Source organism: Bidens hawaiensis, unplaced genomic scaffold, assembly GCF_021521415.1.
Source record: "Bidens hawaiensis isolate Kalapana, Puna unplaced genomic scaffold, B.hawaiensis_p1.1 tig00011192_1, whole genome shotgun sequence".
Taxonomy (NCBI): Eukaryota; Viridiplantae; Streptophyta; class Magnoliopsida; order Asterales; family Asteraceae; genus Bidens; species Bidens hawaiensis.
The window spans coordinates 300,334-326,283 of NW_027491870.1; the positions used below are offsets into that span (position 1 = coordinate 300,334).

The following is a 25,950-nucleotide window of genomic DNA, read 5'->3' on the forward strand; positions in this document are numbered from 1 at the left end:
AAACCCATAAAACGAGTGATTGTGACACTCTAAGCAAATCCCAAAGAAATCTTGGTTCACAATAAATATATACTTTGCCTCAAATATCTATATTTGGATGCATTGGTCGTGGTTAATAGGACATCCATTGTTAAATGAATTTTACAAGTGAACAATAGTGATTAGTATTAGTGACTTGATGTTACATTTTTCATTGCTAGAATTGTAGGGTTGGCAAAAGGATCGGTTTCATACTTCCGACCACTTTAAGACCTCATACTGAGATAAACGTTCAAAGAAAACCTCTTGTATTCTGTACAATATGAAGAAAATGGTTAATTGATATTATAGTAAACTGTGAAAATATTGAAATGTTTTTTGACCTCAAATACCAAAACCAAGTATACTTTGACGGAGAAACGTTAGAAAATGTGACATCGTGGGGAGTCTTTACTCTAGTACCAAAAATAAAGTCATAAACTTTAGCTAAGAAAAGCAGATAGAATTGGTTGGAATAAGATGTGAGATGAACAAATGGTACGAAAGGCACTCAAATTCAATTTTAGAGAGTGTGGTAAACCTCATCGGGGGTTGAGAAATCCCTAATGAGTAGTCACTTACATCAATTATGGATATGAGAGATGTCGAGTTACAAGGATGGTTTGACATCCACTACAAATCCAACCAACATGATTTAGTCACTTTATCTCGGGATGAAAAGAGAACTCAATAGTTAACGTTCCCTCGATAAAAGAAATATAAAGTGACATGATCATTGAGAAATCTCATACAAATAAAAAAAAATCATGAGATTCCTATTAACACAACATACAATATTTATAGACACTATAAATGGATACATTTCTAAACATAAGGTGTTGGTATTACATAGTAAAGACGACGGTTCAAGACTCACGTAATGTAAAAGGTGGAGATAAAAATTAGTTGTTAAAAAAAAGTTACTTTCTATATAAGGATACCAAAATACTCTGAGTAAAGGCTAACATAACATCTCTGTCTTGATTTTTATTCGTATTATTTAACTAAAATCAACTTTAACCATAAATATTGTTTACTTCTAAAAAATACCTCACATATATTTTTATTGAATTAAATGATACACTTTTACTCTGTTTACTCACAAAAGATTGTAAAAGTGGATAAGAAAAGTTAACACCATGAAAGAAATCAGTTTTATGTTTATTTAAACCACAAATAAACATTTCTTGTAGTGATTTAAATTATTAAATATATATTATATTTTATGATATCTTTTCGTAAATACATATACATAAACAAATGAAAAGAAATTTCGGCATTTAATTCCTCTGTATTTAAAAACATATATAATACAAATCTAATATTATTAAATTTCAACCTTCCACAGCACACAATCTCCCTATAATACAACACATATTACAAGAAATTAACCAAATGACAAAAAGAATTAGACCTACAAGTGGATGAATTAGCAAAATAATACTTCATAATTACCCAAATATTAATTAAAATTACTCTATATTTATATTTACAGCATTAATCTACCGTCGAATCAAAGCTCAATTTTCATGTCCGCCGTCTGATCTCGATTTCCCCAAAACCCATCTTCACAATACTATTAAGATCATCCCCTTCAAATCCGACAAACTGAAATAATAAATTCGATCATAGATTATTACAACGTATAGAGAAAAACCAGACCCGCGAGAGTCTATACTAGTAAAACCTAAATACTATAATAATATAAGTTTTTTTCGTAAATTAATTAATTATTTACATGTGAAAAAGCTTCGGTGAATCCATGAACAGGAGGCAATGGGTCCACTGGAAATAGTACTTGTGGGTTTTGCTGATAATAATCTGACGTACATGAATCAATTGGATATAACTGTTGTGACATATTCGTATTGGGCTGATTTATCTGTAACATTGATAACGTATCCAAAAAGGTCAATGAAATATTATTATTCCTAGGTATTTAAATATTTAATAATTAGAGTGTTTTAGAGAGAGGGGTTGACTTACAGCTTTGGAGATGTGACTGTTCATATCCAGATCTTGATGTGGATTTACCGTTGCTAATTTCATAGAAAGAAACTGAAAAACAAGAAGAAATTACCAAATTAATCCATTATTTTTATAAAATTTTGGATTTTTTTACTTTTACATGTTTTTAATAGTTTTACCTCAACTTGATGCTGCAATGATTGAACATAATTGATTATTTCATCAAGCATAAGTGCTTTTCCTGTAACCTAAAAAAAATCACACATTTTAGTCATCACCTGAATTACACATTTCCGCAATATTTAAGGGATACGATTAGTTTAGCATACAGGGTTACTTTTACGCAACTCCTTTCATATACGGTTAACGCAACCCTTATTAGTATAAGTAGACAGTCGGAGCGGCAAATTTAGCAGGAATACATTTACTAAAAACCGAACAATTAACATAACTTTTATCAAATTTTTGTTTCAAATTTAGATGATGGTACCTTATTGCAACCCGGAACAAGATCTTGAAGAAGTTTCATTCTTTCACTTATTTTCTCTCTCCTAACCTGAAAATATGACATGATCATAGTAAAATTCAAGATCTTGAATTTGATTCAAAGTATAAAAATGTCATTATTATTATTATTATTAGAAACTCACTCTTTCAGCTAGACTATGACTATCAGTAGCTTGACCCCTTCTTGCTCTAACATGAATATAATCTTTTGGTGGTTCAACAACCTTTGCTTTCTTTTCTGTTTCACCATTTGTACCCTCTTCTGTTTTCTTTACCTTTTTTGCATCCAAATCATCAATTCCTTCTTCCTGATCCAACAATAATAAATTATTAAAATCTTGTTAACTTATAACATAATAAATAAAGCAAGTCACTATTACTATTTTTTTGACAGTAAGTTTAGTAAACTAGACATAAAATATAATGTTTATATCAAGACAGAAGGTAAACGAGCAATTTCTGATGTAAGTTATTAACTGTTATTATTATTATTATTATTATTATTTTTACCTTTACAACTGCTGATGCAACTTCTTTAGCTTTTCCTTTTAAAGAAGCCGTTTTTCGCTTTCTCCAACCCGACCCAACTTCCTTGTGCTCCGAAACAGAAGACTCGTCATTCGAATCGGTTTTTCGATCAAAACCCGCCTCACCCAACCCGTTTGCCATATGGGTCTTAACCGAATTATTGTTTTCTTGAATACCCATTACAGATCCATCAATCTTAAGCAAAGGACTACTCGAAACACGCGGCATTTTTGACTTTCCCATTAATGTTGAAACACTAGATCTAAATTGCAAATCCGGGTTATTTGAATTTGAATTGTTTGAACTGTTTGAATTCAAACCCAATTGACTAATTCTACCATTGAAACTCCGGCTACCGAAACACGAAAACTTTGCCGCCCGTTCGGCAAATCCAGGATCCGCCGCCAAGGACGGCAAGTTCGACAAATTCGGTCCCAACGGGACCGAATTGACCGAATTACGCAAATTGGGTGACCAATTCACCGGACCCACCGGAGATAAAGTCGCCAGAGAAGCATCAGTGGTGACATTACTCCCCAATTTTCCAATTAATTCACGAATTGCATAATTACTATTTGAAATTGAAACAGGGGAAGTTGCAATTGAAACAGGGGATGTGACAATTGAGGTCAAATTGGGTTCAAAAGTGTTGAATCTGCCAACATGTGATTGTTCTGGAGAGTAATTCATCTCTGGTACAGGTGACGTCAGCTTCCAGGTGGGTTCAAACTGGTTAATAAAGAAGTCTCTGTTCATGGTGAAAACAGGGGAAGTGTAAAGATTGAAGCTTTATGAATTTTCTCGAGGAAATTAAGGATACCCAGATGGAAAAGATTGTTAATACAGCATTGGATTGTGTGGAAATGATTGGGTTTTAGTTGGATTGATGGTTTGAGGTGAAGAACATAGGATAATGGGATTAAGGTAATTGGGAGGTGATGAGACTTGTGAGGATGAAGTGCAGAAAAAGGAAAGAGATGAGAGAGAGAAAGTGGGAAGGTGATGAAGTTATATAGCATAAACACCAATTGAACTTTTTAAATTATAAAAGTATCATATTTGTTTTTGTTTTTGTTTTTGTTTTTAATAAAGTTTTAGTGATATACAAATATAATTAAAATTAAAAAAAAATAAAGAAAAAGAAGGGACTTGTTTTAGTCTAATCTTTTTTTGGGTAGTGATTTTGGAAACCGGATCGGTTTGATCGGTCGGAGACGATTGAGCCGAACTTCTTCGTTTTTGGATTGATACATGCGTTGTGTAACAGTTCAGCTACCGTCACACAATAATATTGTCTGCTTTAGCCGGAGCATATCATTATCGCCTCATGGATCTGCTTTTGCTTTTCCAGGTGGAGACTTTCCAAAAGAGACTCAACATCTCACCCACTACAATTAAGCGTCTGAAACGCGTTATGATTGGAAAGATATTCCGTCCTTATAAAGAATGTTTTGTTCTCTCTTTAACCGATGTGGGATGTCACATACACGTTTTAAAGTAGAGTAACTTATCAAATACAATGTTTTTATAACTGGTCAGGTTGAGTTTAGAAAGGGGTAGTTTAATAGAATAGTAACAAAGTATTAAAAATGTTTCAATTAAGTCATTCTACTTTAAAAAGTATTCAAATTAAGTCACTTAACTTTTATATTTTATTAAATTAAAAGTTTGATATGTTTTTTTAGCCTTTTTTTATTGTTTCACATTGGAAAATCTTTTTATCTTGTTTTTTTTATGTTTACGTTAAGTGGTTATGTGAATTTTATTGTTTATTTTATAATTTAACTACAGATATTGGAAATTACGGCCCCACATCTTATTCTCCATTTCTATATTGACGCAAACAAAAAATCAATAAGACTCGATTAAAATTTTAGTGACTTGATTTGAAAAAAATATGTATGACTAACCTAATTAAAACACTTTTAAAACTTGATTATTATTCTATGACATATTCATTAGTGTTATTTACCTTAAAAAAGGGTAATATTGCTCATCCTTAATCCTTATTCATTATATGAAAGTGATGAAACATGGCTTTTTAAATATTATAATAATTTCTTTTAGAAATATTTAAAATACTTTTACGAACCTTCAAAGTTCAAAGCCTTTAAACGATTATACGACTAAATTGAGGATTTCTTGATATGTCCATAATTTTCACCATATTGATTTTTCTTTATTGTACGGTGTTGATATGACATTGAAAGCACCTATATGATTGCCCAGTCTAAAACTTTTTAAAAGGTTTTATTTTCTTTAGGGTAAAAACATTTGTTTGCTTCCCAAAATAAAATTTAATACTAAAGTACACTATTTTCATATATAGCTTCACAATTTGTATAGTAAAAATAAATGTTCTAAAAGAATGTTGTAATTTTTTAACTCGGTTATTAATTATATAATTCTATTTTATGGGTCATGTTGGTAGTTTTGACCTTTTGCAGTACTTTTTTAAATAAATTTTAATGTAATTAATTTATACTTTATTAAACATACAGAACTAAACATTTTCTTAAATACTCTATAAAAAGCATTTTAAACTATTAATTGAAAACTTGTGTTTCGAATAAATATGCAATTTCACAACTTTAGAAAAGAATTGAAGTTTTATTGAAGGGATATGGTTGTTTCATTTACCAATTTGGGGTCTTAAGTATACACTACAAGTTTTTGAGATAAAAAATATGGGTTTTACCGTATAGCAAACGTGTTTAACGTAGCAATAAGATTTAAACAATAAAAACTTAAAAAGACCAACTCCCTCTATAGTATTGTTAAGCAAAACTTAATCATATATGCAATTTAACTTAAAATAATTAAATATCCTACTAAAATATACGAGTAGCAAGTTACTTAACTTAAAATCCGATTACCCTATTTGATTTTTTTCAACCAATTTCGAATATAAACTGTAATCAAACCATTTAATACAACTTCAACTTCAAAGTTTCTAGATCGATTGACCGAGAAGTTTTAAAAAATGGATTGTAAAAGCAAATTTAAACCAGTTTTGACGGCGTGGTTTCAAACCAAGTCATAAATACACTTACTTCGTGCTAACAACTATATTTTCATTATTTTGTTCTGTTATAAAACGGAAAAAAAGGTTTCTTTTATTCATTTTCAATTTAATTTAATATATACAAGCACTTTTGGTAAACTTGAAGTTGTTGATAATGAATTTGTCTTATAGTATTTTGTTTCATTCTTATTTTAAGATAAGTTTTAGTGAAGTTGATAATGCTCCGTAAACTAGATTAATATCCAAATACAATTCGGGCCCATGTTTAATATGCAACTTTTAGTGTTTTTTTTAAATTAATCAAAAATTGGGCCAGGTTATACCCTACAATAGAAGGGTGGATTCGGTACAATAAGGAAATTCACAATGATAATAATAATAATAATAATAATAATAATAATAATACTTGAATTTGATAATTATACAACACAAAGAATGGATGATGAGATGCCATTCAAATCAATAACAATTCAACATTCAATGTAACATGTCTAGAAAAATGCAATCAAATCAATGAATATAGAAAACAATCAAAATATAATTTTGGTTCACAAGCCGTTTATTCAAGGGGTGTTTTGAGGAACTTTTAAAATTGTTTTTTTTTGCTTATTTACTTTTTGAAAAGCAAAATAAACTTTTAAAAATCTCCATTTTGAAGCTTTAGGAGTTGCTTTACCGAACATTTTTTGTTTTTCAACAAACAAATAGCAAACAAGCAAGTTTTAGAAGCTCATCTAAACACCCACTCAGTCATGGAGCTTTTTGTAGGTAAACCAGGGCAGGATTTTAGGTGTGTGGACTAGAATCTTAAAATCAAGATATAAGGTGTAGTTTTTTATGGCTAACTCTTATAATTCTAAGTCTACACCATTGTTTATTGCAAAATTTGAAACCTCAATATAATGAAGATGTATACCACTATGTACACATATTGGTACAACCAGACTATAAGCTTTTTGGTGAGATATCAAGTATGGACGTATGGACCATTTCTCTTTTAAGAAGCACTCAAAATCCTAGGTTTGTGACTTTCAAAGTAGCTATATAGCCCCATAGCAGTCTACCTACAATGTTGCTACTATTTTTCTTTGTTATCATGCAACATTTTTCTATAGCGAAACTTATAAGGTTGTGTGCTATGATTTAACTAGCAAAGTCTAGCTAAAGCGTCAACATCAATCCCATGTCACTGCTGCATAGATAATGAGCTTTAATAAATGCGTTGTGGGCTAACTACGTGACTCGATTAAAAAAATGATTGGTTGTTAGTGTGATTGGACCCCACCTTTTAAGGCATCAAGATAAATGGAGGGGGGGGGGGTGAAGAAGCTATGGCTCCATCAACATAGTTTGGGTGTTGTGGTATTACGAACGTTGAATTGGTGATGTGAAGGTTGGCGCCTCCCATGCCGCCTCCACAACACAATAACCATTTTATCATTTGATGTTAAGATTTCATTTAAATTTCATTGTTTTCTTTTAGATTTTATTTTGAATCATCTTTAAGAACTTTTACATACATTTATATTCATGTCAATTATACATCGAAGTTGATGCAACTAGTCGAGGCCCACATACCAATTAGTCTACCTAAAATCTAGTAACCAATGCAACTATTTGAAATTAGGTTATCTCTTTGAGTAGTTTAGACGTTGGGATATTAATAGATGAGGTGGTTTGTAGCCGTTAAGAAAACATTTTAAAACTCAAAATGTGATATTTAAATTTCAATTCAACCCCAACACGTTTAATATGAACATAACGTAACACAAAGTAATAAGTCGAATTGTCAAATTGCATTACAGGTGAAGCTATTCCACTATGATAGTATTTTATGGTATAACCCTAATAATATTGATACATTTATTGTTTAGTCTTTTAAGAAAAATATATCTTATTTTTATATTTTACATAAATTATATAAAGGAGCTAAATATCTATTTATTTTTAACGAAAATGGATCACTTTAATTTTAGCAAGACAACCAAAAACTATTATTCTATATCTAAAAAAATTATATGTTATGGTAAATTGTTTTATTTGGAAATTAGAAGGACTTATTGGATCGAATTTCTACACATAGTGTACTAGCATTGAGAAACATGAATGTGGCTGGTATCAAATGCAGGTTATGCATAAATTTTATTGACACGACCGCACATCTCTTAGTAATTTGCTGCTACACGAAGTTACTTAAATCTATTATTTTTACATGTGTAAACATACTGAGTATGAGTTGTTTTAACTCAGTCCAAGAAATCTTAGAGTACTCGCTAAAACACAAGACGGGTAATGAAATTGACACAATGAAAACTAAATAATCATAGCTTATTTGTTTACATGTAGAACCCACATCTCCTGAATTTCTTCTTTGTCCATCTATTCAAACTCTTTTCAACAGAATTTCATATGTTACGTATGTTACAAGAATGTATATAAATGATTAAACATATTGTATACATGTGTATTTTTCCAAACCACTCTTTGGCAAGTTAAATATTAATATGGTGCAAATAAATCAAAATCCCTAAAATTTGCTCAACTGAAAACTGAAGTGATAATAAATAATATAGATTATAGATTACAGATTAACGTGTTAAGGCCGGGTCAATCATTGCACTAAACTCGGAATCATTGCGGCTAAACCGGGACCGGTCGTACTCACATAGAAAACCACATCTTCCCAAGTTGACTAGAATTAAATATTTTCAATCTTTGACCATAAACCTCCAACAAGAAAAGGAGTAATTTCAAAACATGCATTCTACGTTATTAACAATTTATTTTTTTTTCAAATAAAAGGGGTTAATTTAAGTGATTAAAACTATCAATTATAATCCACATAACAAGTTTTTAAGTTCTTTTTTAGGGTTTTGTATAGCGAATAAAGAATTGGGCCAGCAGACCGGAAAGTGTTCATTCAACGGGTTTGGTTAGGTACTCCTGATTTTTGAATCGTAATCTAGTATAACCATGTGAACCGAAGAACTAGACTACAGTGAGTGGACCAAATTTTTAAAAAATAATAAATTTAAAAATCGCATTTGATATTTCGTAGTTATGCTTCGTTAATCTCGTAAATACAATTTAAAAAATGTTCATTTTTTTAATTATAAATTTGTTCAATATATGTGAAGTATACTAACAGTTATCCCGTAATCTCGTATTATCAACTGATCTGATCGAACTAATCAACGGATTTTTAGATTACACGTTTAACAACCAACGAAATGAGTGAAGCAACTCAATCAGTCACGACTGTAACATGTTGGATGATAAGGAGCTCGAGGAATGGTAAGATTTTTAATAACAAGCAAAGCTTGATTACAAAAATAGTTAGTGATATAAAGGCTATTTCCTACCTTTAGGTGAAGCATAGAAGCAAAATGTCGGATATGGATTGTGAGAGTTGATGTGATTTTATTTTTGTTTAATTTTTCGTATTTGTTGTTTTATTATGTGTTTTTTATTAATCACTTTTTTTAAAAAAAAAAATATCTTCTTTCTTATTGTTCCCGTGTTTCTAGCTTATGTGCAGTGTTTTGTTTTTGGTTTTGATATAACTGTAAAAAAAAAGGTGTTTATAAGGTGCCTAGTTAAGAAAATCTCACTGTCATCAATTTATATGAGAGATATGAGGGATGACCCTGCCAGGGTTCGAGTCATGATCTCACCCGGTTTTACCGGCTCCTCGTTGTCGTGCCATTTGGCGAGCGTGGGGGCCGGGTTTTATCTGGTGAATCCCTTCAGTAGATGGACCGCTAGGGGCTCCGTCTGTCCAGACTAGTGGCCGGCTCGGGCTACCTTTTGCCAATGGGGCCGCATACGGAGTACCCGGCGTTACCTAGTTGGTGGTTAAAAAAAAGAATATTTTGAAAATATTAGTTTTTCGAGGCATCAAAGTGGGTCAAGTTCATTTCAGCCTGCGACCAATTACGGTTTGTACCCGATTAGCCTATCAATAAACGGGTTAATATGAATGTGGTGATGGGTAATTCATGGGCTTTGGAAGCAAACAATGGGCCGCCTGAGATAGTGTAATAAAGGACAAACTGATGGGAGAGAAAAAATAAAGACAAAAAAAAAGGTAAAATGACAAAAATAGATTTAATTCAAGAAGATGCTGACTTGAGACTTGAGAGGTAGGGTTTTATTCACAAAGGTGAGTTATTTTTTAAGGGTAAGTGGATGAGTTGGACATTAGGTATCAAAATCAGTATAAATGGTTGACATATCGTTTTAAAAATGTTTACTCGATCATTGGGGATATTTCCAAACGCTGTTAAAAAAATGATGTCCATTTGAGAGGTATTTTTTTGTTTTTCTGGCTAAATGCATTTTTTTCTAATATTTGTCGGGTTTGAACACCCGCCATTTAGGCCGAAGACTTTTTGATGTAATGTATTATATACCGAACTATAACTTGTTTCAAACCTAAACAAGTCTACTACTTACATAATTAATAGATACATGTATATAAAGTTATTATAAAAAATAACTTAACAACATATATTCTGTAATTTATAAAAATCATAGATATAAATATCTATAAAAATAACTGTAAATGCATTAAAACTAACTAATAAATAATAAATTGAGCCGACTAAAACGCAAGCTCAAGCTTAGACGAGCTTAGGCTCGGTTCAGTTTAGTTTAATTCAGCGTATTTGCTTCCCTATAAATAGATGATTAATGAAAAATATTTTTGCATACTTTAAGCTTGTCACTTGCAACTAGTTCGAGTTTAGCTAGGTAAAAATCGTTTGAATGCAACTTTAGTTAGTTGACTTGTATAAACTTCCAAGTTGAGTTCCAATTGAAGGTAGCTTGCATGTAAGAAGAATATATTCACATCCATATCATAGCTGATATAATATAAAGAGAAATATTATATTGACCTACTAGCTAGGAGCCTAGGACGATACATGATTGAAGAGGTAGGTCCCAGCAGGGCTCAGTTGGTCCCGCATGACTCACCTTGAACAGGGATGTCTGCGCAAAGACCATCTACTCCCGCAGGACCCACCATGCTCAGAGAAGCCTACGCGCAGTATGCAAGCTGCATACGCAGGGAAAAGCCTCCCAATGGTAAAGTAACCCGCCTGTTCCCGCAGTTGCGGATACAAGCCATCAGGGAAGGCTACCCGCACAGCATAGCTACACGCATAAGGCTTAACACTTACAAATATTCAGTGTCACCTGAAAGAATGAGCAGAGGCGGGAGGGGGAAAACTCCCGCCAAAATGGGCCAGTCTGTATGATGGAGGATCTTTTGCGTGATACCTGACGAGGTAAAGACAAAAGATCTGACCAAGAATGCGACAGCTCACTGACAGCAGCGTGGCAGACAGCACGCCACAGCACTGTGACCAATAGCCGCCGCCTGCCCACCAACTCCTGCCAGACCACGTGCCTAGCCTGCAGTTGGTAGAAGACGAAGAGTGCACGGCACGCCTGCTCTGTGTCAGCCGCTACCTATCCACCACTCACAGGTAGGGCACGTGCATAGGTTACAGTTGGTAGCGTGTTGGGCCGGCTAAACCCCTTGGAAACCCACCTTCGGCTATAAAAGACAGCAAATGGTATTATCATTTCATCATCTACTATCTCGTATAACTTACTTGATAATTGCTCTAATAGTATTCATATACTTTTATATTTAAAGAGCAATATAGACTGATTCTCACGCCGGAGGGTGGTCACAAGGAGGAACCCCCCCCCCCTTCTCAGTGACGAGCTTACGGTGTCTGTTTTGCAGGTTCCTTGAAGTACAACTTACTCTGCTGGACCTAACCTTCGTGGGAAACATTACTTAGCCCCCAGATTACCCATAATCTGCCCGGGGTCACTTAGTGTTTCTTCATTGGCGCCATCCGTGCATAAAGCTAGAACTACATCTTTCTCCAGTTTTTCAAAACTTCCAAGATGACTAGAGAAATTCCGGTAACCACAACCCCAGCCACTGGGGTAAACACCGGCAACACAATGTTTACAAACACTACCCCAGCCACCCAAGCTGGGGCAAGTGAAGTACATTTTACGAACACTACCCCAGTCACTCATGTAGGGGCAAGTGGAGTAAATATTCCACTGGGATTCACTGATGCCCAGCTGGAAAAACGAACTCGAGCCCCTCGCCAAACACTTGATCAAGTGAAGGCATGGGCCGAGGCACGTCAAAGAGAATTTCAGGCTGAGTTGGACGAACGCTTGCGTTCAGTCCAACAAGCTGAGGAATTCGGTAGTACTCGCCAGCACCTCAACATGAGTAGTGAGTACGAGTACTCAGACGCCGAGAGGGAAGACTCCGACACCGACGCGAACCCTCGCCATAGGGCAAAAGGGAAGCGTAAGGAAACGGATCCCCAGCCAAAAAGGAATTTTGGGGAAGCATTCCAACCAGTCACGGAAAAAAGCTCGCGTGACTTCTCCAAGGCCTTTAGACCTACTGCCACAAACGCAGGAAGGTCAAAATTTGCAAGGGGCATTGCAGAAGCAATCGCCCCGAGGAGTGCCAAACAAATGTCCAACATTGGCACATACGATGGTATATCCGACCCAGATGACCATCTGAACAGGTTCATTGCGGGGGCAACCGTCAGTAACTGGACGGAACCCACGTGGTGCTACATGTTCCAGATGACTCTGGTAGGAGCAGCCAGAGCATGGTTCGACCGTTTACCGGTCCACCACATTTATGACTGGGCAGACTTCCAGAACAAGTTCAGTCAACAGTTTAGTCAACAGAGGAAGCACACTGAGGAGCAGTGGACGATCCTCAACTGTGTGAGAGAAGAGGATGAATCCTTACTGGACTTCATCACCCGCTTCAACTCCAAGAAGCTGAGTCTGGGCAACATCAGTGAAGACCTCGTTCGCGCCGCTTTCATTCAGGGCGCTGAATACCCAGAACTCATCCGCACTCTGACGGGTAAAGACGGCATGCCATCCACGTGGGATGCCATAATGACGGCAGCCAAGCGCTTTGCCGAAACGGAGAAACAGCTGGGAAGAGATCTCCCCCAGAATACAAACCTCTACACGCAGAGGACAAGGGAGAACAATGTGAGAATCGCCCGGCTAAACAAAAAGAGGCGGCAAGGTATTTGGCAGTCAAGGATAAACTTTGACACCCCCTCAAGCTCTCGCCCTCTGGTTGGCGGAAGGGACAACACGCACCCTTCGAACCGGAAAAACCGTTGGACGCCACTCACCAAGAGCGTCACGGAGATATTTGCCACGGAAAAACTGCCATGGCCAAAAGCCCCAGCGATCCGACAGAAACCCAATGCGGATCAAAGCAAGTCTTGTGACTTCCATGGGACAAAGGGCCATAGCACTGAGGAGTGCACATCCTTGAGGGACATAGTCGAGACATTCGTCAAGGATGGGAGGCTCGCACACCTCGTGGCATCTATCAAGAAGGGAGGAAGGAACGACAACAGGTACAGGGGTAACGGACGAAAGCCCGTCGACATTAGCATCAACATGGTCCATGGTAAGGTCAGAGGAAGAAAGAGACCGATAACCGAACCATGCGCATGGAAGGAAGCAGAAGTGCGCTTCCCGCGAGTGCCGGGAGGCCCAAACAAAGAAGGCCCCATTGTCATTAAAAGCCAGCTGGGGCACTACATCACCTCCCGCACCCTCGTTGACAATGGCGCATCGTCGACAGTGATGTACAGGCAGTTCTTCGACAAGCTCGACGATGAAGACAAGGAACGCCTGGAGACGGTCTACGCTTCAATGGAAGGGTTTGACGGCAGCATGAACACTCCCTTAGGCATCCTATCTTTCCCCGTCACTCTCACCGATGGGAATTATTCACGCACGGAGGATGTGGATTTTGTTGTAATGAAAAAACCACATCATACGTATGACATCCTATTCGGGAGAGACGGGATGGCAAGATTCAACGCCGTGGTATCCTCAGTCCACGGCATGATGGGATGGCCAACAACTGAAGGCGTAGCGATGATCACGGGCATTCCCCAGGTATGCATCGCATCTGTCTCCTCTAAACCCAAACCGAAGATGGCCAAACAAACCATCACTGAACCTGAACAGTGGGCATTCAATGGAAAATATCCCGATCAGGCCGTTACCATTGGCCCGACAATTGTTGATCCAACACGCACCTTACTCAAGCGCTTACTGCAGCGAAACGCAGACATCTTCGCGTGGACACCAGCCGACATGACTGGTGTACCCCGGGGTAAGGCAGAGCACAAGCTCAAATGCGATCCGGCCGTTACGCCGATCGTACAAAAGCGCAGAGTAATGGGGCCCGAGCAAACCAACGCGTGCAGAACCCAAGTCAAGGAACTCCTTGATGCGGGCATCGTGCGCGTTAGCAAATATCAAACGTGGGTTGCAAATCCCGTAATGGTACCGAAGAATAACAAACAATGGCGCATGTGCATAGATTTCAAAGATTTGAATAAAGCATGCCCCAAAGATTGTTATCCGTTGCCAGAAATTGATCTCAAGGTGGATTCGGTGGCACCATTTCGCCTTAAATGCTTCTTGGATGCGTATAAGGGGTACCATCAAATCCACATGGCTGTAGATGACCAGGACAAAACCGCCTTTCGGACGCCCGATGGCACATTTTGTTATAAAATGATGCCATTCGGACTTAAGAACGCGGGATCCACGTACCAACGACTAATGGACAAAGAGTTTCACGCCCAAATTGGGAGAAACTTGGAAGTCTATATGGATGATTTGGTCATCAAAAGCCCCGAGCCAGAGGCGATGTTGAAAGACATTGAGGAAACTTTCAACACACTCAGAAAGATAAACATGAAGCTCAACCCGAGCAAGTGTTCATTTGGGGTGGAAGAAGGGAAGTTCTTGGGAGTCATTATTACTAAAGATGGCTTCAGAGCGAACCCTGAAAAAGTCGAAGCCATTGTCAAAATGGAATCACCTACCACCATAAAACAGGCTCAAACACTGAATGGGCGACTAGTCGCGCTTAACCGCTTTTTGGCAAACCATGCGGATAGGTCGTTCCCATTTGTGTCAACGCTAAGAAATTGTTTAAAGAAAACGCACTTCCGCTGGACACCAGAAGCGGAAGCAGCTTTTCAGGAGATTCGATCACGCCTGATCGAACTCCCAACGCTCACAGCACCACAAGCGGGGGAGGAGTTAATCCTATACCTCTCCGCAACAGATAGAGCAACCGGGGCAGTCCTGCTTGTAGAACGAAAAAGGCATCCAGATGCCAATCTATTATGTTAGCCGCGTGCTGGCAGACGCGGAAACCCGGTACTCTACCCTGGAAAAACTGGTCTTGGCACTTATTCACGCTTCACGCAGGTTGAGACGATATTTCCAGGGTCACCCAATCACTATTCTCACCAACTTCAAACTCTCAAATGTTCTAAGCAAACCCGAGTTATCGGGACGTCTAGCCAAGTGGGCAATTGAATTGGGAGAATATGCGATTCAATACAAGCCGAGACCAGCCATTAAAGGCCAGGTCCTGGCTGATTTTATTGCAGAAGTCCCCGCTTCACGGGAGAAAGAGTGCCAGGAGGAGGTTCAACCCTCCCCAGCACACGAAATCAATGAGGTCTGGCGACTCTACACTGATGGAGCAGCTAGTAACGAGGGTTCAGGCGCAGGGTTAAAATTAACAAATCCAGCAGGCCAGGAATATACTTATGCTATTCGGCTGGATTTTCCAAGTACGAATAACGAGGCTGAATATGAAGCATTCCTGGCCGGATTGAGGATTGCGCGTAAAATGGGTGTAAAAAATTTGGAAGCCCATGTAGATTCCATGCTAGTGGCAAACCAAATAAACGGGACGTACACGGCTGTGAACGACACAATGGCCCTGTACCTTGCCCAGGCCAAAGCCATCATGCGCGATTTTAATGATTGTAAAGTGATACACGTCAAGCGCAGCGAAAACAAATCTGCGGATGCGTTAAGCAAGCTTGCGTCACTGGCCTTCACCCACTTGGGAAAGGACATCCGCGTGGAACTCCTCGAAACACCATCAGTCCCGCACAAGGAAATTTGTGTCATCCAAACCGGTACAGAAACATGGATGACCCCAATAATAAAATACCTTGAAGCAGGAACGTTACCAGAGTCGAAGTCACAGGCAAGAAAACTACGCTGTAAAGCACTGAATTATCAGCTGGTCAATGACATCCTTTACAGACGTAACTTTCTTGGCCCATTGTTAAGATGCGTGGACAACCAAGATGCCGACTACCTCCTAAGGGAGGTTCACGAAGGCATCTGTGGAGTACACGCAGGCCCCCGCGCTGTGGTAGCCAAGCTAAACAACGCGGGATACTTCTGGCCGGGGATGCATATGGACGCGTTGGCATACATCAGAAAATGCAGATCTTGCCAGCTTTACGCACCCAACACGCATCGCCCGAAAAATGAACTTGTTCCTGTCACTTCCTCGTGGCCATTTCAGAAGTGGGCCATTGACGTGACAGGCCCATTTCCTACAGCAGCTGGGAATGTTCAGTTCCTAGTGGTAGCCATTGACTACTTCACCAAATGGATAGAAGCGAAACCTTTAGCCCAAACAACCGCAAAGCATATCAAAAAATTTATTTGGAAATTTATTATTTGTCGTTTTGGACTTCCACAGAATTTGGTAAGCGATAATGGCACCAACTTTGCTGACAAGAAGCTACAGCAGTGGCTGAAAGAACTTCAAATCACCCACACCTTTACCTCAGTGGCACACCCGCAAGGTAACGGTGAGGTGGAAAGAGCAAATAAGAGCATCGTCGAAGGCATAAAGAGAAGACTCTTGGAACATAGATCCGGTTGGGTGGACGAGCTTCCACACGTCCTTTGGGCAAACAGAACGCTGAAGAAGACCAGTACGGGAGAAACCCCGTTCAGTCTCACTTATGGCACTGAAGCCATGATCCCAGTCGAAATCGGTTTACCCTCACCAAGGGTCTTAATCCAACCAGGAGACAATGATGCGGAAAGACGGTTAGACCTTATGCTAACCGAAGAGCGCAGAGACTTAGCCGCCGTGCGTGAAGAAAACTACAAACGACAAATGCAAAAATACTACAACACGCGGGTAAAACTCTGCAATTTCAATGAAGGAGACTACATACTGCGTAACAACGAGGCTTCGAACCAACAACGCCCAGGAAAGTTGGCCCCGATTTGGGAAGGGCCATACGTTATCAAAGAAGTTCTGGGAAAGGGCGCATACCGGCTCGAAAGGCTCGATGGCACTCCCATCCCTAGAACATGGAATGGAGCTCAATTACGCAAATGTTATATGTAGATCAATTCCAACTTGTAAAGAAAAGGCCTAGAGCCACTTCTAATGGAAATGATTCTCCTTTCATGATGTATTGATAGCTTGTAACCTATGAACTTCCCTTACGGGAAGAAGTAGTTGCGTGTGGAAGGCGGCAATACCCGCATAAACACAACGCCAAAATGTTAAAAAGTTCTAAGGAAAACCTACACGCAGGTCAGATGTAGGTAAAGTTTAGCCATCCTTGTAAGTGCAAGTGACGGTCTTACCCGCACAATCACAAACAAGGAAGCCAAACTTAACTTACCATCTACCACGTTAAAAGGTTAACTTATGAACACTTAAAAAAGGATAAGAAAAACCTACACGCAGGTCAGATATAGGTCTAAAGTTAAAGCCATCCTACTAAGTGCAAGTGACGGTTGCACCCGCACAATCACGAAAGAGGAAGCGAAAACTTTAGTCCATTATCAACCACGTTCAAAGGTTTAACTTAATGCCTTAGAAATTTCGAAAAGGAAAACCTACACGCAGGTCAGATAGAGGGTAAAGATTAGCCATCCTACCAAGTGCAAGTGACGGTTTTACCCGCACAATCACGAAGGAGGAGGCGAAACTTTAACCCATCATCAACCACGTTCAAAGGTCCTTATTCTAAACACTTGGAAAATTGCTAATTCAAACTAAGTATGCAAGTCATAAGTTTATAAAGCAAGGAACCCAAGGAAGGAAATAACAATCTTATACGCAAAAAGATTAATATTTCACAATCTATTACAAGAATGGCTGGGTAACTACCCGCCTAAAAGAAATCTATACAAAGCCAAGTCTATCCTAGCAGTGGGAAAAGATCTTCAGGATCAGGCTTCAGGGCCACCTCCGCTTGAACCAGCACCGTCAGAGCGCGGCTGCCCAAGGAAAGCCTTAAGGATGTTTAGCCCATCATCAGCAGCAGCAGCTTCATTCACCTTCTCCACCACTGGATGCGGGAAGGAAGCGTACTGGTTCACAGCTTGGTCATAAGCAGCTTCAGTATTAACATTGAATAAAGGGAAGTTGGAGGGCGGAAAGCCTCTCTCAGCAAACCCTAGACCAAGCAGGAAGCCAGTCTTCTCCCCATCCTCATGAGAAGCGTTGAGGGCTGTGCTCATCGCATCGTCATAAGAGGTCTCTGAAAGGACCCGACGCACAACCTACAAAAGAATACAAATTAGAACATTTTCTAATTACGAGCGGAAAGCGTAAAGAAAAAGATAAAGATACCTGAGGCAACGCTTCTCGAAGCAGCCATTGGAGGGTAGCTTGACTTTCTTTGTAAGCACGTTCGGCTCCGCTTTTATCAAGGTTGGCAAGTTGAACTTCCTTGGCGGCAGCCTCTTCGACGCTTTTAAGTTTCCTTTCAGTACGGTCAAGCACCCCCCTCTGGTCAAGGATCTCCTGCAGCTTCTTGGCATCTTCCATTGCCAAGGCGTCATGAGCATGCTGAAGAGCCTTTAATTTGCATTTAAGCTGCTCATTCTCTTCGCGAAGCGGCTCAGCAACAGCTTCAGCCTTGGCAGCCCTCTCAGTTGAGTTTCGCGCAGTCTCCTTAGCCAGCCGAAGCTGTTCATTCACAGCTTGGGCAGCCTTGGAGCGGGCCTCGAGTCGCGCCTGGACTTCAACCTCGAGGGCCTTGAATGCTCTCTCCTTCTCGGCGGCAGCAGCGGCCAACTGCCGGTTCTCCTCCCGCAGAGCCCGCGTCTCAGATATTTCTTTGGCGCGAGCTGCTTTTAACTTGTCGTTTTCACGACAAAGCAGCTCGACGCGGGGCTGCATCCGGGCTTGGAGAACCCGAAGCTCATTGGTTAGCCTACCCTCCTGGTAGCTAGCCATGGCTTCCCCCAACGCACCATGAGGAGCAGCATGGCGAGCCCAATCCACGCACTCCACAGGGGTGCGAAGGGTTGTTCCTCGGCGTATGTTCCATCTTGGAACATACACTTCATTGGAATCCGATACTGCAAAAGAAACAAAGACAGTTAGGGAAAGATGACAAAAATATACAAAGGAAAAAGAACCCTACGTACCTGTAGGGTCAATAACAGGCCGATAGCCGCCAAACCCATCACCTGAACCTAAAGGAAATCCATCCAACAGGTCAGGCAGACGGGAAGGTGGCATAGATCGGCGGGAAGCCCGGCGCGTACCTGATGGTCCGGCCGTCGGTGCCGGTGGCGCAGGTATAGTGGCAGCCGCTGTGGTAGCCATCGTTGGCGCCACCTCCTCAGCAACAGTAACCGCCGGCTCCGTGAAAGATGCTGTAAAAATTGCACTCACGGCCGGCGGAGACACCTTCTCAGCTGGAACAGCCTCAGGAAGGCTGGAACCAGCGGAGGCAGGCGCAGACGCCTGGGTCGACGCCTCGGGAAGGCTGACCGAGCCTACCGTCATTGGCGGGGGAATACTTGCCCCAACTCCACCCTGGAATGCGTCAACATCCGCACCTGCACAAGCAAATGTGTTGAATTTATTTGAAACAACAAATCTAGACAAGAATTATGGGGGTACTTACGGGGTTTCTTGAGCTTGAACATACGAACGAGTGGGGGCGAACCCGATGGAGCCGGCCTCTTGACACCGGTAACCGTCGTCGTCGCTGCCTCCCCGGAGGTATCACCTACAGCCTCCGGAGCGGTGGTCTCCTCACCACCGGGCTTCCCCGCCACCTCTGCATTATCTGACTCCGAGTCAGATAGGACTACCGGGTCGGCCGTAGAGGCCACCTTCTCCTTGCCTTTCCCGACGGCAGCCTTTTTCTTCCGCACCAGTGGAGGACCTTCTGCGGATTCCTCAGAAGAAGAAATGTCAACTCCAGCAGCAGGCACAGCATTGAGAGGTTCAGGATAGAAGATAGGCTTACCTGGCCGTCGGTGGCTCAGGATCTCTTGGCCTGGCGGGTAAACCTCCACGAACCGACCCGCGGTCTGCTCTAAGATGGGCAACTCGTTCTCGTCCAGAGCACGAGTACCCATCCGCGCAGGACCATCTTCCTCCCGCGGATTCAGGAGCGACTGAAGATCGTTACCCTCTGAAATCAACAAGAAAGTTAGAAAAAATCATAGTCAGCAAAAAGAAACAAGACATACCATAAGGGACAGAGTTCGAACCATATTCGAGGACGATCGGAACCTTATCCGCATTCGCCGCCTTCCACACCCGGCTCATCCCCAGCATCACCATCGCCGACTCCGGAAAACGGAAAACCGGGGACTGGACCCGGGATATCTTCGAGAACCATTCCGCCTCCTCATAATTGAGGGCGGGAAGGTTCGGAAGCGCCTGGCCATTCTTGAACTTCATAGCGATGGGGATGGCGCGAGCGGATATGAAGAAGAACTCTCTCCTCCATGAGCGAAGACTCCGCTCGGTGGTACAAATCTTTAAACCCTTGATACGGGTTGTAAGAGTGTACCACCCTTGGATGCACCTCCATGTATAGAAGGTCATCAGGCGGTCAACGAGGGGCTCAAGGCCCAGTATCCGGCACACCCACTCAAAGTGCCGGACCTTGGCAATGGCCATGGGGTGCACCTCTGTCAGGTGCACACCGTGCCTCTCTAGGACACGGTACACAAACTTTGTCAACGGAAACCTAAGGTTCCCGTAGACAAAGAATGCAGCATAAACCCCGATCTTGCCACTAGGGGCATCATACACAGTATGGTGGGGCTCAGGAAACTCAGGCTCGAGAGACTCGAGCATGAACTTCCTGACGATATACTGGTACAGCTCGACAGGAAGAGAACACTGGCATTCGCCAGCAGTCTTCTGATCATCAGCATCGTGAGAAGACATGGTGGAAGAAAGAAGAGATTTCAGAGTAATGCTTTACTGAAAAGAGAAATTCGCCGGAAATTACTGGAGAAGAAGAGATGAAAGTGGAAAGTGTGAATTGCAAATAACCCTCTCCCCCTTTATATAGTAATCGCAATTAATGCGATGAAATTAATACGGAAGAGAGAGAAGTCAAAGGTGCAATGAAACTATGACACGTGGCAAAGGCAAGCTGGCAACAGCTGTCAAAAGGACGTGTGCCAGAGATTTCGCGGCTACGCGCCCGGAATCCCGTGCCCACGCGCCTGAAAAAGCAACTGGAATGACCACATAATGTCATGTCGCCATAACTTCTGGCACGTCCTGACACAGTCAGAAGAAACCGTCGCACGACGTTTGAGGTATTGGGTTGTTATCCATCCACCAACTCTTCAAATTTCAAAATTTAAAAAATTTGAAGACTAAGGTTCAAAAAAGTAAGCGGGAAAATACCCCTTACCTTGGCAAACAAGTAACCATAAGCCGGGTGTGGGTACAGTGTAAAGGCAAAACCCTTCACATACCTAACACCCGCAGGGAATTGAAGCCAAAATATTTGGCAACCAAGTAACCATAAGACGGGTGCGGGTACAGTGTAAAGGCAAAACCCTTCACATACCTAGCACCCGCAGGGAATGGACGCCAGGAATACCTTGGAAGTAAAGTAACCATAAGACGGATGCAGGTACAGTGTAAAGGCAAAACCCTTCACATACCTAGCACCCGCTGAGAATTGAAACCAGGAAGGATCTTCTGGGCAATGCTTGTGAAAACGGAAATAATATCCCCGCATAGCGGGAACATCGAGTACTACGTTGTTTGAGGCTCCAAGATGGAATTGGTGGTTTAAACATAATTGATCACTATGTTCAAAAAACTACCAGAACCACAGGGAGAATCCGCACAACTAAGACTCAATGCTCCTGACTTGCGAGGAGGTTACAGACCTACCCGCATCATACCCAAAGACCAAGCAGGAAACTCGGGAATTTCTGCAAGTGACAAGGACTTCCGCGGGAAGAACACCCATGGAAAACCTTACAAAAACCCCTTTTCAAAACCCTTTGCTTAAGTCCAAAAGTTCACCTCACTTTATTAGACATTCGTGAAAAGAACATTGGACTGGGGGGACTTGAAGAGGTAGGTCCCAGCAGGGCTCAGTTGGTCCCGCATGACTCACCTTGAACAGGGATGTCTGCGCAAAGACCATCTACTCCCGCAGGACCCACCATGCTCAGAGAAGCCTACGCGCAGTATGCAAGCTGCATACGCAGGGAAAAGCCTCCCAATGGTAAAGTAACCCGCCTGTTCCCGCAGTTGCGGATACAAGCCATCAGGGAAGGCTACCCGCACAGCATAGCTACACGCATAAGGCTTAACACTTACAAATATTCAGTGTCACCTGAAAGAATGAGCAGAGGCGGGAGGGGGAAAACTCCCGCCAAAATGGGCCAGTCTGTATGATGGAGGATCTTTTGCGTGATACCTGACGAGGTAAAGACAAAAGATCTGACCAAGAATGCGACAGCTCACTGACAGCAGCGTGGCAGACAGCACGCCACAGCACTGTGACCAATAGCCGCCGCCTGCCCACCAACTCCTGCCAGACCACGTGCCTAGCCTGCAGTTGGTAGAAGACGAAGAGTGCACGGCACGCCTGCTCTGTGTCAGCCGCTACCTATCCACCACTCACAGGTAGGGCACGTGCATAGGTTACAGTTGGTAGCGTGTTGGGCCGGCTAAACCCCTTGGAAACCCACCTTCGGCTATAAAAGACAGCAAATGGTATTATCATTTCATCATCTACTATCTCGTATAACTTACTTGATAATTGCTCTAATAGTATTCATATACTTTTATATTTAAAGAGCAATATAGACTGATTCTCACGCCGGAGGGTGGTCACAAGGAGGAACCCCCCCCCCCCTTCTCAGTGACGAGCTTACGGTGTCTGTTTTGCAGGTTCCTTGAAGTACAACTTACTCTGCTGGACCTAACCTTCGTGGGAAACATTACTTAGCCCCCAGATTACCCATAATCTGCCCGGGGTCACTTAGTGTTTCTTCAATGATAGTATGATACAACTGTGGGATTGACAATAGCGGTCTTGATGTATTTTATATATTCTCTCAATTTTGTATCATATATATTTCAACACGTGAATTTACCTTTTGCCGACATAAAAAATAAAAAGTAAAAACCATGACCACTTTTAAAATATTCTTGAGTGAGAGGAGTCAACTTCAGTATAAATTTGTAATTGTTGTATGTTGTAAAAAGATAAATTCACCAAGTGAACTTAAGGCGAGTATGTTTAACATTCACCCAAACTATCAAACATTATTTGCGGTCTTGATATGACATTTTTTTTTAATCATTAGCAATTACTTTATTTACTACTATTTCTTGATCTTGTTATAGCATCAATAATAGTTTCTTAGACCTAATAAAACAATGATTAACAACAAATGACAATTAATGAACAAATTATGTAAGCTCAACTAGCTATGAGCGTTGTTGGTTCGAGTATCGAATTTGGTACCCTTGAATCGGTATCAAGTTTTGAGTTTTCGGTACCAGTATTAATTTTCCAAATTTTGCATGAAATATCGGTACCGTAAAGGTACCGAACCGAACACTTCGATACTTGTATCGGTACCAAAGTTTTCTGATTTTCGATCCCGTACCGGTCGATTTCATCCCTAAGCGCAACCATGTTTTTATCGGTTTTCTAGTTACCATTCACCTATTTTGTAATATGTAAGTTTGTAACTTGCAAAATTATAAAATTCCTTAATTTAGTATTTTACTTAGCTAACTATGTAATTCACAAGTTTCTAAGCTAGCAATACACAAGGTAAGGTAGATCAAAAAGAGTTTCAATTTACTAATTAATTGTTTAAAGACAAAAATAAACACTTCTCTTTCAACAAAAATTAATTAAAATTGAAATATAACCAATTGTTATAAATTCTATAAATAATCAATAATAAGAAAGTATATATTAATTACACTTTACCAAATTGTCTAGAAAGAAAACATTATAATGTTGGAATGTGAGATAGTGCCATGTTTTTCTTGGTCCAATTTGCAAGAGTATACTGAATTAATCTACCCATTGATTCAACCTCTTCATGAATCATGGCATGTATATAATAATATCCGCATCCTTACAAATATCATCGGTGCTCCAGGACCCGGGTGATCAATTTCACAAAGATTTGGTCCAATAAACCATTAGTAATATATATTAAAAATAGATAATTAACATTGGAGAAAAACTGTTTGTAATTATTATAATTGTTGTAATGATTATTACACAAACTTTTCTTAGGCTGAGGGGTGTGGGGCTTCAACGGGGGCGCTAGAGCCCCTCCGCTTGCGCCCCCAGGCGCTAGCACCACACCCCCGGGGCGCGAGAGGGGCGCGAGCACGAAAAACAAAGCAGGCGCAAGCACCTTCGCGGGACGAATATGGCGTAAAGGGGCATGGGAAAACGTGAAAGAGCCGTTGGAGTTTAAAAATGAGCCGTTGGGCTCTTATTTAATAAAAAAAAAAGTTTTTTCTTCCTATATATAACCCATTTCATCTAAAACAATTATCACAACTTCAAAAAAAAAACCCAAAATCAACCCATCTTCCAAACTTTTTTTTAAAAACATGGCTGTAAATTGGTACCCAAACATAGATTCAGATTATATTGACGACGATTTATGGTCGTCACCGGACCAACCGATGTTTTATTCGGAGCCGCAACAATCATCCGGCTTTCAACCATCCAACATGTTTGTTTTTTTTAATGTGTGTTTTTTTTAATAATTTATGAGTTTTTTTAATAATACGTTTTTTGAATATATTTATAAAAAAATAAAAAAAAAATCCGTTGGAGCCTCTGCTGGAGCCCTTCCACACGAGGGCCAGGGGCTCCAACGGGGGCTCCAACACCCCCCTTATCCAGTTTCTCTCTATGCCACACGTCACAATATTATTGGCTGGAGCCCCCACTCGCGCCCCCATTAGAGCCCCCACACCCCTCAGCCTTAACGAAAGTTTTTAGAGTTATGATTAATATAATAATAATTGTAGTTGTTTTTAATAACTATCATGATTCATGAGTGGTTGGTGGCTTACAAATAATTAGTATTTTATCTCCCAAACAGCTAGGAATGTGTAAAGAACCGATCTTGTTATTCTGACGAGAGATTTGTTTTAAAGATTTTTATAGGTTAGGTGAGGCCCATCTAGGGCCATAAAAGAACTCGCGCAAACTAGAGTGAGACATTGTTTGTGTTTGTTCGTTAAACTTTTATTGGACAAACAATTGGTTCAAGAACATATAACCAAACAACATTTTGTTTTTGTGTTTGTTGTTTAAAAATTGAATATTGTTCGTTAAGTTTGTTAAACGAGCACAAGCAAACTTAATTGAATATAAACAAACAAAAACATATTTGACTGCATAACCTGTGTATTTAAACAGGTTATGTCTACATTAGGGGGTGTGTAAGTAACCGAAAAAACCGATCCGAAACAAAAAAAATCGAAAAATCCAAACCGAAAAACCGAACCGAAACAAAACCGACGGTTTGGTTTTATGTTTTTGTAAAAACAGCGCTAACGGTTTGATTTTGGTTTTACATGTAAAGAAAACTAACCGAACCGAATTCCTAAATTTTTATTTTTTTATATTTTATATTAAGTAATTTATAAGAATTTAATAATTATGTAACTTCAACATTTTTGATCAAATGTATAACAATCTATTATTTTACAATTAACAAGA

At 40.2% G+C, this 25,950-nt stretch overlaps 1 pseudogene across 1 annotated transcript; it reads right to left on the reverse strand.

Annotated features, from left to right (window-relative positions):
• Positions 1 to 1,296: 1,296 nt before the first annotated feature.
• Positions 1,297 to 4,036, reverse strand: LOC143537476 (transcription factor bHLH62-like; annotated as a pseudogene). Its single transcript, XR_013136060.1, has 7 exons — positions 3,004 to 4,036; positions 2,637 to 2,801; positions 2,477 to 2,542; positions 2,166 to 2,234; positions 2,005 to 2,076; positions 1,757 to 1,900; positions 1,297 to 1,626 (listed from the first exon to the last, which is right to left on the reverse strand). The product of XR_013136060.1 is annotated as a transcription factor bHLH62-like (transcript).
• Positions 4,037 to 25,950: the final 21,914 nt, after the last annotated feature.